This window comes from Leopardus geoffroyi, chromosome A3 (assembly GCF_018350155.1).
Source record: "Leopardus geoffroyi isolate Oge1 chromosome A3, O.geoffroyi_Oge1_pat1.0, whole genome shotgun sequence".
NCBI lineage: Eukaryota > Metazoa > Chordata > Mammalia > Carnivora > Felidae > Leopardus > Leopardus geoffroyi.
The window spans coordinates 28,803,448-28,817,096 of record NC_059336.1 but is presented as its reverse complement, the minus strand read 5'-3'; the positions used below and the strand labels follow the sequence as shown (position 1 = coordinate 28,817,096).

At 48.2% G+C, this 13,649-nt stretch overlaps 1 long non-coding RNA gene across 1 annotated transcript; it reads left to right on the top strand.

The window, feature by feature from the left end:
• Window positions 1–4,363: 4,363 nt before the first annotated feature.
• LOC123580400 lies at window positions 4,364–7,943 on the top strand. The gene is made up of 3 exons (XR_006703285.1): window positions 4,364–4,978; window positions 7,155–7,236; window positions 7,448–7,943. It is a non-coding gene; the product is annotated as an uncharacterized LOC123580400 (long non-coding RNA).
• The last annotated feature ends 5,706 nt before the right edge of the window (window positions 7,944–13,649 follow it).

Below are 13,649 nucleotides of genomic sequence, written 5' to 3'. Positions count from 1 at the left end.
GGAGCAGGTTGAAGGTTGAAAGGGGCTTTTTCAGGGTCGCGCGGGGTAGGGGGGGGTCAATGGCAAACCCTCCAGATCTCCTGAGTGTAAGGATTGTTGGTCTCGGCAGCCTGAAGGGCGAGTTCTCCGGCAGGTTTTATACAGCTGGGTGCAGGTGGAGGGCAAGGTCATCTCCCTCCGCTCCCCCCCATGCCTCTCGGCCGCGCACCCTCAACCCTGCCCCCCAACCCCTACAGAGGCACAGGCTTCCCCTGGGGACGCTATGGGAACTGGCTGGATGATCCAGTGCCTGGAGGGGGTTTGGGAATGAGTTTTGGTCCCAGATCGAAACAATTTATTTTCTCTATCGTTATCGTTGATATTATTATATTTCATACGTAAAGCCCGAGCCCTTTCGGGAGGAGCCAGCCAGCCTGCTATGCTACTCGGGCCGACCTCCACCTCTCCGCAGTTCCTGCCCGGGAAGGTAGCCTCCTGCTGCCCCCTAGTGGCAGGCGCGGTCGTGGCGGCCTGGCCGGGCTCGCAAACAAGGGAACCGCAGAAACAGGCTTCCCTTAGCGCGTGGTGGAGGCTGTCCGCGGGGAGGGCGGGAGAAAATGCAGCCTGGCTACCCCGCTGCTCTTTGTAACCCCGCGGATCTGGGGAATCTTGCCAGTGGAGAATAACAGGCCGAAATGGAAAGGCACGGGAGGTTGTTGGGTTTTTTTTTTTCTTTCATTCTGCTTTTATTTATTTTTGAATAGACAACACGTTTCCACGTCTCAAAAGACAAAAAAAGATGATAGAGTGAAAAGGGAGTGTCCTTTCCACGGCTGTTCCCAGCAGCCAGTTCCCCTTCTGAGAGGCGGCGATTGTCACCCGCCTTGTGTAGATCCCCCAGCAGAAAGTCTGTGCAAATATAAATATTTCACAGGATGGGTAGCTGCCTCTGTATGCTCCTCGGCATCTCGAAGCTTCACTTAGAAGATGTATCATGGGATTTGTTCCATGGCGATTCGTACGGAGCGGCCTCATTCTTTTGAACAGCTGCATAATATTCCGTGGTTCAGATCTCATAATTATTTGATCAGTTTTCCTCGGATGAGCCTTTAGGTTGCTCGTAATCTTTTATAATCATATTGTTGCAACAAAATAACCTTGTACACACACCGTTGTGCTCGAGTACGAATGCATCACTTAGCTATTGCTGTATAATAAAAAGCTTTTCTTATGGTTCATATGAATCACTTGTGGCCCTGCGGACCTGGGTAGGGCTGAGCTGATTTTGCCTTGCCTCTCTGTGGCCGGAGCAGAGGGCAGGTCTGCAGGTCGTTGTCTAGGAGGAAGGGACTCAATCACGTATCTGGTGTTTGGTTGGCTCCTGGCTGGGCTACGAAGGGTGCTTGGGCAATGTCTCAATCCATAGTCCAAGGCCTTTGAAACTCCATGACAGGTGCCACATTCTGTCCCCATTCTTTCAGCCCAAGCAAGTCACAGGCTAGCCCAGACTCAATGGGGAGATAGAAACCAGCTTTCCAAGGGAAGAGTGGCAAAGTCACATTGCAAAAGGGATGATGCAGGGGACGTGAACTGTTACGGCCATTGAACAATATGTTTAAATAATGTTTCTATTTTACAATAGTTAGATTTATAAAAAAAAGTTGCAAAGCTAATACAGGGAGTTCCTATATACCCCTGTAGCCAGGTTCCCCATTGCTAATATCTTATATCACCGCAGGACACTTGTCACCACTAAAGAACCAATCAGTGATGCATCACCGTTAGCTAAACTCCGTACTCTATTCAGATTTCATTAGTTCTTCCTTAATGTCTTGTTTCCATTCCAGGATCCCATCCAGAGTACCATATTACACTTAATCATCTTAGCTCCTTAGGTTTCTCTTTTCTCCCCTTTTCCATATTGTTCCCTGTAAAGGGAAGTCACTGTGCATAGCCCACACTTAAGAGAGGAAGAATTACTCCCCGCTTCCTTGAGGGGGCAGGGTCTACACAAGGTGTTCGGAACTCTACTGTTACTTGTTTATGTCATGTATCATATCAGCGTGGACTCATGGGTATTTCTTCTTTACTTTGCGTCATCTAACACTATGCTATATGTTTTGTTGCTCACATTTTTCCTGTTTGGGCTAGTAAGATGAGTGGCCCCCGTGCCCTTGTGATATACCCTCATCATTTGTTTTTGGTTTTATTTTTATTTTTGAGCACTTGCTTACTTTCTGGCACTGTAACTACCTCCAAGTTCATCTCCTTTGTTTTTGGCCCCAGCCCTACAATCAGCCATTTCTCCATGGAGCCTGTTTCCCTTCACTGGAGAGTGGTATTGCAAATCAGGACCTTGGGGCGCCTGGGTGGCTCAGTCAGTGAAGCGTTCGACTTCGGCTCGGGTCATGGTCTCACAATTCGTGGGCTCGAGCCCCACATCGGGCTCTCTGCTGACAGCTCAGAGCCTGGAGTCTGCTCTGGATTCTGTCTCTCTCTCTGCCCCTCCCCCCTCACACTCTGTCTCTCAAAAATGAATAAACATTAAAAAAATTTTTTTTAAATCAAGGTCTGTACCCTGGGTGTGCTTGTTGTGACTGGAGTCCATTCTCAGGGGGTAGTATGTGTAATACACACACACACACACACACACACGTATATACACATAACTGTATTTCTATATCTGTTCATTAGCATCTATATTAAGCGAAACATGACTTCATGCTAATGCCTCCCACTCAACCTATCTCTCTCCTCTTGCTTATCTAGAATCCCCCACTTCAACAGCGAGACACCTGCTCCCACCATCTGGCGTCCTAATTTATTTAATTGGGCAATTCCAGCACACATGCATGGGAGTTTCGGAATTCTCAACCCGTGCTCCCATGAGAAATAACTTTACCAACTAGAGTACAGTGCTTATGGACGGACGGTTCTTTGGCCTCTAGTGTTGTCTCCAGATATTCCCAAAGTTGTTTAGGTCGGCACATCTATTGCCCACATCACTCGGTGAGACTATGTCATACGTTTATGATACAGTGAAACTCTTTCTTCAAATCTGCCTGCATTACGATTCGCTTCGATTCTTGTTCGTAAAGTTCTCCGAGTCCTGACAAGTGGATAGTCACGTGCCCACTGCTACAGGGCCAGGCAGGATGGTTTCACGGCTCTAGAATGGTGCTTCACCTAATCGGCTATCCCGCTCTCTTCAAACCTGCGGCCGCCACTGGTCTGTCTTTGCTCTCTATAGTTTAACCTTTTTGTTATTCATATAAATGGAATCAAACAGTGTATAGCTTTTGAGACGGGCTTCTTTCCCTTAGCAAATACGCATTTAAGATGCATCCGTACCGTTGTACGGCTTACCAGTGGCTTCCTTTTGATCATTGACTAGTATTCTATCGTATGGATGGATGTACCACTGTTATCCATTCACCTATGAAAGGAACTCTTCGCCGCTTCCAGCTTTGTCGGGAATATAAGGCTGCTATAAATATTTGTGTGCGGGCTTTTGTGTGAGCGTAGTATTTCTAATCAGCTGGGTAAACTTCTGAGTCATATGGTAAGTTGAGAAGTCGCTTTGTAAGAAACTGCCAAACTGTCTTCCAAAGTAACTGTGCCATTTTTCACTCCCAGCAGCAATGAGTAAGAGTTCCCGCTGCTTCGCATCTGCATCTGCACTTGCTTTTGCCAGTTTGGGGGGGGGGAGGGATTTGTCCATTTTAATAGGCGTGTAGTCGTTGTTTACATTTGCACTTTATTTTAATTTGCATTTCCCCGAAAATAAATGAGGCTGAGAATCTTTTTGTAGGCTTGTTTGCCACCTGTGTGTCTTCTTTGCTGAGGTGTCTGTTCATATCTTTTGCCCATTTTAAAATTGGGTTGTTTGTTTTCTTCCTGGTGAGTTTGCGACGTTCTGTGCATATTCTGGATATGATCTTTTATCTGATACGTGATTTGTAAATATTTACTCCCATCCTGTGGCTGGGATCTTTTCATCCTCTTAACAGTGCATTTTACAAGGGCACCTGGGTGGCTCAGTCGGTTAAGCATCCAACTTCGGCTCAGGTCATGATCTTGCCGTTCATGAGTTTGAGCCCCACGTAGGGCTCTCTGCTCTCAGCACAGAGCCTACTTCGGATCCTCTGTCTCCCTCTCTCTCTTTCCCTCCCCTGCTCTCTCTCTCTCCCTCTCTCTCAAAATAAATAAAAACATTTAAAAACAACAGTGCATTTTACAGAGCAAAGGCTTAACAGGTGTCCAACTTAGCAACTTTTTTCTCTCATGGATTGCATATTTGGTTTTGCATCTAAAAACTCACCACCAAACCCAGAGTCAAGCAGATTTTCTCCTGTTTTCTTCTAGACTTTTATTGTTTTGTGTTTTGCCTTTAGGTCTGTGATCTGAGTTCACTTTAGTTACTTTTATGTAAAGTCTAAGGTCTATACGAAGGATCTTTTTCTTCTGCATATGGTTCCAGCAGCAGTCAAGAGACTATCTGTTCTCCATATAACTTCAATCTTCTAAAGTGTAGTAAGACTTTTTTTCCGTGGCCCAACCTACGGAACCCTGGAGAATGTTTTTCCATTAGAATCTTTAACATTATAGTCGCAGGTATTCTAAATTCCCTGTCTGATCATTCCAACATCAGTGTGATATCTGAGTCTGCTTCTGATGTCTGTTTTGTCTCCGAAGTCTGCATTTTTCCTTGCCTTTTGTTCCTTCCCCTGGGGGAGGCTGAAGAACCAGATCTGGAGACGGGAGGATCATCCTGGATTGTCCAGGGTAAATGCAATCACAGCCATCGTGTAATCACACAGAAGAGGAGAAGGCGATGGGACCATGGAGAAGACAAATAGACTCTCAACCGTAAGCCAGAGAATGGCGGCCACCGCCAGATGCGAGGAAGCGCTTCTCCTCTAGAGCCCCTCAGACGGTGGCAGTCCAGCTGCCATTTTAGCCCAGTGACACTGATTATGGATCTCTGGCCTCCAGGACAGTAAGGAAATAACATTTCTGTTTTTGTTATTTACTTATTTACTTATGAGGGAGAGAGAGCCGGCACAAATGGGGGAGGGGGGGGCAGAGGGAGAGAGACAGAGAATCTTAAACAGGCAGCACACTCAGCGCAGAGCCTGACTCGGGGCTTGATCGCACGACCCTGGGATCCCGTGTGACCCGAGTCTAAACCAAGAGTCGGCGCTCATCAGCCTGATCCACCCAGGCGCCCCAAGTTCTGTTGTCTTAAGCCACTGGGTTCGTGGTAATTCGTTACGGCAGCCTCGGGAAACTAACGCAAGCCTGCCTTGTAAATTTTTGTTGAAAGCCGGACACGTTGTATAGGATGATAAATACTGAGGACTGGCGCTAATCTTTCTAGGAGCTGAGCTGCACTCAATACTTGTAGCTCTAGGCACAAGTATAGGTTTCAAGTTCCTCTGTGTCCTTGTTCTCTCTTTCTTTTTCATTTCTGGAGCTTCCCTGTGGTTTGCCGTCATTTCAGCCGTCATGCACTATTACGATTCTGGAGCCTTACATGTGATGGTAAAGCTGGGGGGTGGGGGCATCCCTGACCTTCTAATGAAGTTTCAGGCTTTTAGTGGGTTCCTCTTATCTCAGGAGCATGGCCTTTTGGGAGTGTTTCTATTCCTCCTTCCGAGGTAGCACTCCCCTCCCCCTGCTTCTGGTATCTTCTCTGGCTAAAACAGCCCAGCCTATTCACTCTGTTGTCTAGGGTATCCCCCCCTCCCCACCTTGAGTGAAACAGGAAGTCTGGAGAGGACTAAGGAGGCACAGAGTTCCTTTTGCCTTAGCTGTGATAAAGTCTCTGAACTGCCTTCTAGCAAAGTCCTATCCACCAGAGCTGAGGGGGAAGGTCCCGGGAGGACTTTACCATGGCCTCTCTTTGCCTCTCCCCGCCAGAGCCACATGGGGAGCTCTCTCAGACCCTCCCCCATTGGAACCTGGTGAGGTTCCTGGAGGAAAAAGCTGCAAAAGTAAGAGGTCTTCCCCACTGCCCATGACCGGGGTCCCCGGGGGCTTCTGTCTCTTATGCTGGTGCCCAAATCGCCTTCAGCAGTTGGCAGCCAGTCTTGGGTGCCGTATCTTTCTGGATGTGCCTGACTGCTCAGATTCTGGGGTCCCCGTGTGCCTTGCAACCTCAGTTCTCGGGTGGATTCAAGAGTAGCCATTGTTTTTCAGCTCACCTAGCTTTTGCTTATGGTTAAGACAGAAGCAATGGCTTTTTAGCACTTTACGTGTCAGACTTGACACCAGAAGCCCCTGTTGTGGCCATTTTTTATATCAATCTACCACTGCAAGTACGAAATTATTAAGGGTCACAAAATCATAGGGCTATAATGTTGGGATCATAAAGACATCGGCACATAGAGTTTTGCAACTGGGGAATCATAAACTCCAAGAATAAAAATTCCCCAGATTGAAAATCACCGTGGGCTCTCCACTGCTTACAGGGTGCTCGTGAAATGATCGTAAATGTGACATAAAATGTTTTTCAGTATGGCCCGCCCCATCCCTCCAGCCTCCTCTCTCACCACCCAAATCCTGTCCCCGCTGCCACTCCCCCCACAAGACGGACTCAATGTCACGCTCAGGGGTCCAGCCTGGGCTTCTGAACTAAGTGAGATTCTCTGATGCACCTGGAACGTTGCTTGCAACAGCGGCGATCCCTCAACAGTCATTTGTTATTCTAATGAATGAATACAATCATAAAGCTCTTATCACAGCCCGGAGCGCAAGCAAGTATTGTCAGTGGCCAGTCTCCACCGTGCACCTTGAACCTTCACATATAGTGATTTATTCTATTTTCATAGCCTTACGTGGCAGGTACTCTCATTATTCCCCTTTTAAAGATGAGGCACAGAGAGGTGAGCACCTTACCCCAGGTCACCCAGATGGTAAGTGCCAAAGCTGGGATTTGAACTCAGGGGAAGTGCGTCAATGGATTGTAATCAGCATGAAGCTTCTACTATTGTGCTAACGCTAGATGTGTTACATACATACGGGATCTCTACTCTCATGATAACCTTCCATGAAAAGAACGGCGAACCAGAGAGGTTAAGTGGCTTGCCCAGGGTCACACAGCTAGTAAAAGCTGGAACTAAAGTTCAAACCGGGTCTGTTTCCTCTAAAATCCTACCCTTTCTTATTCTCAGCATGGCTCCTGGCTGTCTCTTGAGGGAAGGAAAGCCTTTGCCACCTTGCCAAGCCATCAGACTCCCACTCTTCCTTCGAGAGGTAGTTCAAGGGTCCCTTCTGCTGTGATGCTTTCCTGGGCTCTCCCTCACCACCCCAGCTGCCCCAATCTGACCCTTCCTCCTCCAGCCCCCATACCCCTGACCTGTACCCGCAGGTGGTCTTGGGGGAAAATCAGGGCTCTGCTGAGTGTCCTTGATTAATCCTTTGTGTGACCAACTTAGCCTTGATTTTTTTTTTTTCTCACCTGCAGAACAGGTGCTGAGAAAAGCACCCCCCTCATGGGTCTGGATGAAATATGCACACGCCTTGGCCAAAAGCTTACTGAAGCGCAGTGTCATTATATACGATGCTGTATATAATGATCTGCTTAAATGTCTGTCTCCCTCACTTGACTTGAGGGCAGGGACTGATTCTGATCTATCTCTGTGCCTTCGGCACCCAGCGCGGTTACAAGAGCTGTTAAATAAATGTGAAGTAAATGAATGAAAAAGAAATAAATGAGTCTCAGAATTCTAGTCTCATAATTCCACACATAAAATCGAAGACCCTTGCCTCACATGACCGCAAAGCTGGGAGGTTCTTGGAGAAGAACTTTCTGAGGCTGTTGATCTTTCTGACTAGCATCCACCGTTAGTAATGCACTTTATGTCGCTGTCCAGTGTGAACACACACACACACACACATGCCTAGACACACATACACACGCACAGAAAGTTTCATGAAATGGCGTTTTTTCCTAACTATGTGGGATAAACCCAGACATTTCCTCTTGTCTTCTCTTACGTCGTCTCCTATCTTTTCCATTCTTTTATTTGATTAAAAAATTTTTTAATGTTTATTTATTTTTGAGAGAGAGAGAGAGAGAGAGCCAGGTAGGGGCAGAGAGAGAGGGAGACACAGAATCCGAAGCAGGCTCCAGGCTCCGAGCTGTCAGCACAGAGCCCGACGGGGGGCTCGAACTCACAAACCGCGAGATCATGATCTGAGCCGACACCAAGAGTGGGACGCTTACCCGGCTGAGCCACCCAGGTGCCCCTCGTCTATCTTTTCCATTAAAAAAAAAAAAAAAAAAAAAAAAAACTACTGCTTTGGGTCCATTCAACTGATTTCATGTCCCAAGGTTGCATCGTGGCCCATGGTTTGAAAAGCCCTTTCCTCGTCCCACGGCTCTGCCAGAACCTCCCTCCAGCATCCGTGACGTGCATCCAGCGCCCCTGGTGAAGGGAAGTCCCCCCTCGGAAGGTAAGAGGTTTCACTATTGGACAGCAGCCTTCGATGTTAGAAAGCCCTTCTTCCTCCCAAGGTGAAATTCACCTCCCTGGAACTTCCCCCTTGGCTCCGGTGGGGCTGCGGGTCTCTATGAAGGCGATCACTCCTCCCCAGGCTTCACTTTCTTCCTCCTGCTCCCACGCACGTGCCCCCTCCCTAAGTGCACGGAGCCCGCGAGTCCATCATCAAAGCCACTCTTTGGGCCTTGATCTTCACCTGTCATCTGTTACTTGCTTTTATTTTCTTTTGCTTTACGGGAGTGGGGTCACTGGAGTCCATCCATCCAAGTGGTCAAAGTCTTTGGTCCCGGAACAGGGAAGCTGTTGGCACTGTGGGGGATATCAGAGTCTGGAGGGGTGGAGAGGGGCCGGCGACGGCAGGGACTCAGGCCCCACAGAGGGGCCCAGCCAGGGTCGCCGGTCCCGAGCGGCCTCCTCTCCTCCCTGTCGCCACCCCGCTGCGGGATGCCTGCAACCTCTGGGGAAGCTCACCTCCTCTCAGCGAGGAGGCCAAGGGCCTGTGGCGGCTCAGGCCACACACCGAACAGGGCCTGGTGCGGGCTGAAAATGCAGGGCCCCTTGTTCAAAACTGTTCAAAAACGATGCGTTTCAAGCCAGTGAGGGCAGAGCAGTAAGTGTGAGTCTGTCCCAGTGTGGGCCCGGCCCAGCTGCAGGGATCTCGTACCCGTGATGCCAACCCTGCCCTTTGTCTGGGGAAGCAGGCTCAGCAGACATTGTGTGAGGGAGCCCTGGGTGGGGCAGGGACCCCAGACTGCAGGAAATGAACCCGGCTCATGAAAGTTCAGGCAAGGGGGACCTTTGAGGTCACCTGGCCCGAACTCCTCCATATCCAGTTACAGAATCTGAGGCCCAGAGAGATGGCCCGAGGTCATCCTGCAAATTGGTTCCAGAGCTGAATCACAACCCCAGCCCTGGGATCCTTCCCCCTCCCCCCACCCCTGCCGCTCCTCTCCATTTGTTTCCAGTCGCCCCTGCCCCGTGCTGTACCGAAACCCATCACACGCTGACGGCACCTTGCAAATGTCTATCTCCCCTCTCCGCCGTCTTTTCCCCAAGCTCCAGACTCCACCGCTGCAGTAGCCTCTTGCTTCCTCTCCTACCACCCCCTACGCTTCCTCTCTGACCCTCCTCCCGCCCCACTCCCTGAGCCACCTGAGTGTGAGTTTTTAACTTACAGATCAGGTCCTGTGGCACCTCTGCCCTCAGCCTATCGACGCACTGCATACAGATTGCGATCCCCCTCCTTGCCGCAGCCCACAAGATCAGGCCCCGTGGCTTCTCCCATGACTGTCTGCCCCCTGCCCTCTGCTCCCACACGGTGACCTTGCTATGGTCCAGCTGCACCCAGCTCAAGCCCACCCTGCATGCCGATTCCTTCTCTAGAGCATTCTTCCCCACGATGGCCCCCTGGCTTCCCTTCATTCAGGTCTCAGCCCCCAGGAGGTTTTCCCGTGCGGTCCTTCATACCAGTTAACCCTCCCTGAACTGATGGTACCTATTTGTTCCTTTATTTTCAGGATCCCCTGTAAGAACACGGCTTGCCGGAGGGTGGAGACCTGTCTTGCGCCCTGCTCGCTTGCGTGGTGCCTTGCTGGCCCCCGGCACGTCACTGGCGCCCTACGAAGAGCTGTTGAAGGAATGAACGGACTCATAATGAAATGAATTCATTTAGCAAGCGTATTCGCGGGTTATTCTGGGCCAGGTGTTGTGCGGGGCACAGAGGACTCAGATGTGAAGCAAGCGGACCATGGTGCCTGCCCTCAAGGAGTTGGCTCACCGTATTGGGGCAACACAGATCTTTGGAGGAGCAGTAGAGTGACAGGGGTGGCTTGGCGAAGCCGAGCCTAAGCCGTGTCTAAGAAGATGAGGTGAAGGGGAATGGGAATGGGTCCTCGCAGTTAGGGGGTGGATTTGGGGGACCATCGTCCCTTTTCTGAGGAACTAGGAAGGCTCTGTCTCCCGGGTTCCTCAGCCCATTAGGCCGGGGCTGGGGTCCGCCCGTATGATGAGCTCTCTTGGGGCCCTCCACCCACAAGACATGCCTGCACATTGTTTGAGACCCGCTTCCTGCTGCCGCTGGAATCAGGAAGAAGACTGGCGTGGCTCCACTCAGGAAACCCAGCCTCGCCCGGTGGGCACGAGGCCCAGCTTGGGTGAGTCTTGTGGGTACCTTGGCACTCCTCAGACCACCCCCGAAAGGATTCCAATCTCCCACTCCTCCTCAAGCCTTCCAGCTTCACATGACACCCTGCCCATGGCTACCCACCCCCTACAGCCCCAGCCTGGTGTTGCCAGTCCCTCCCTTTCTTGTAGATGGCATGATTGAAGCCTAAGGGCAGAGCAGGGCCCTTGAAGACAAAATCACTTCCTCCGGGAAGCCTTCTGTGCTTTCTCATTAGTAGTGCCTCCTCCTTTTCCTTACGCCCAGAGTGCACATCCTCTTGTTTGTTTGTTTGTTTGTTTATCCAAACATCCATCCATCCAACCAGCAAACATTCACTGAGCACTTACTAAGCTCCCAGCACGTGTTCACAGTGGTGAGCAAAAACATGGCCGCTGCCTTCACAGAGCTTACAGTCTAAAAAGGGGAATGGTGCGGCTAGTTGCAAATTTAAAAACGAATCACAGCTGTGATAAATGCTATGCGAAACATGTACCTGAACCTATGTGGTGGGTGGGGGGGGTTGGGCGTCAGTGTAGGGACGGCTTTCCCGAGGAAGGAATGTTTCACCCAACACGACACTGCCCACAATGGCAGCCGGTAGCTACATGGGGCTACTGAGTACTTGAAATGTGGCCAGTGCCACAAAGGAAATGAAATTAAATGTATATATATATATATATATATATATATATATATATTGAAGCAAACATAACGTTATATTAGTTTCAAGTGTGCAATGTCATGATTCAACAATTCCACACGTGACTCAGTGCTCATCATGATAAGCGTCCTCTTATCCTCTTTAACGATTTCACCCATCGCATTTCACCCACCTCCCCTCTGGCAACCACCAGTTTGTTCTTTGTGTTCAAGAGTCTGGGGTGGGTTGGTTGGTCTTTTTTTCCTTAACTCGTTCATGTGCTTTCTTTCTTCAAGTCCACCTACGAGTGAAATCATGTCGGATTTGTCTTCCTCTGTCGGATTTATCTCACCTAGCGCCATACTCTCTCGGCCCGTCCATGTTGTTGCAAATGGCCAGATCTCATGCTGTTTTATAGCTGAGTAACATTCCATTGTGTATGTACATTACACCTTCTTGGTCTGTTCATCTGTGGATGCATACTTGGGTTATTTCCATATCTTGGCTATTGTAAATAAGGCAGTAAATATAAGGGTGCAGTTATCTTTTCAGATTAGTGTTTTCATTTCCTTTGGGTAAATGCCCAATGGTAGAATCACTGCATGGAGTGATAGTTCTATTTTTAATCTTTTGAGGAACTCCCGCAGTGTTTTCCACAGTGGCTGCACCAGTTTGCATCCCCACCAACGGCACACAAGGGTTCTTATTCTTCCATATCCTCACAGACACTTGTTATGTCTTGACCTGTCGATACTAGCTAGCTATTCTGACAGGTGTGAGGTGATACCTCATTTTATTTTGATTCGCTTCTCTCTGATGATGAGTGATTTGAGCATCTTTTCAATGTGTCTGTTGGCCATCTGGATGTTTTCTTTGGAAAAAAAATGTTTCCAAACATTGTAAAATCAGAGTGTTTAACGGGGGGGTGGGGGGAGGGTTTCATACTGAGTTGTAGAAGTTCTTGATATGTTTGGGATATTAACCCCCTATCGGATATATCATTTGCAAATATCTTCTCCCATTCAGTAGGTTGTCTTGTCATTTTGTTGGTGATTTCCTTTTCTGCACAACAGCTTTTTATTTTGATGTAGCCCCAAGAGTTTACTTCTGCTTCTGTTTCCCTTGCCTCAGGAGACAGATCTAGAAAAATGTTGCTAAGGCTGATGTCCGAGAGATTACTGCCTATGTTTTCTTTAAGGAGTTTCATGATTTCAGGTCTCACATTTAGGTGTTTAATCCATTTGGGTTTATTTTTGTGTATGGTGTAAGAAAGTGGTCCAGGTTCATTCTTGTGCCCATAGACGTCCAGTTTTCCCAACACCACTTGTTGAAGAGACCGTCTTTTTCCCCTCGCATATTCTTGCCTCTTTTGTTGTAGATTAATTGACTATATAAGCATGGATTTGTTTCTGGGCTTTCTGTCCTCTTCCATGGATCAATGTGTCTGTTTTTGTGCCAGTACCATACTGTTTTGATTCCTAGAGCTTTGTAGTATATCTTAAAGTCTGGGATTGTGATACCTCGAGCTTTGTTTTTCTTTCTCAAGACTGCTTTGGCTATTTGGGGTCTTTGGTGGTTCCATACAAATTTTAGTATTTGTTCTAGTTCTGTGAAAAATGCGGTTGGTGGAGAAACTGAGTTTCTAGTTGTATTTCTTTAAATATTAAAAAAAAATGTTTTTTTTACATTTGTATTTATTTTTGAGAGATGAGAGAGACAGAGCCCAAGTGGGGGAAGGGCAGAGAGAGAATGAGACACAGAATGCAAAGCAGGCTCCAGGCTCTGAGCTGTCAGCACAGAGCCCGACGCGGGGCTCAAACCCACAAACGGTGAGACCATGACTTGAGCTGAAGTCTGACGCCTAACCGACTGAGCCACCCAGGCGCCCCTGATTGTATTTCATTTTAATTAATTTAAATTTAAATTTAAAAACTGAAGCAGTGTGAAAATATGTCTATTATATTAACACAGCTTTATTGCCTTAATAGGGCTACATTTCACTTGAAACTTTCAAAGACTAGAGGAAAAAATCATGTAAAATATCGTAGTATTTTTCTAGTGTTTACATGTGTTAATGATACTATTTCAGATGTTGGGTTAAAATGTGTTAGCTACAATTAATTTCCTGTTTCTTTTTACTTTTTCAACGTGGATACTAGAAATCTAAAACTCCCTGTGGCTCCTGCTGTATTTCCATGGAGACAGCTGAGCTCAGAGAAGAAAGGTGAGTAGGAGGGGTTAACAGGTAGAAGACTCATCAGAGCTCTCAGGACGGGGTCGCGTTTCTCAGGATGGAAACTCACGTTTACTTAGCTTTTGTTTTATGCTCAGGACTTCAGATGTTACATGCATAAGACTC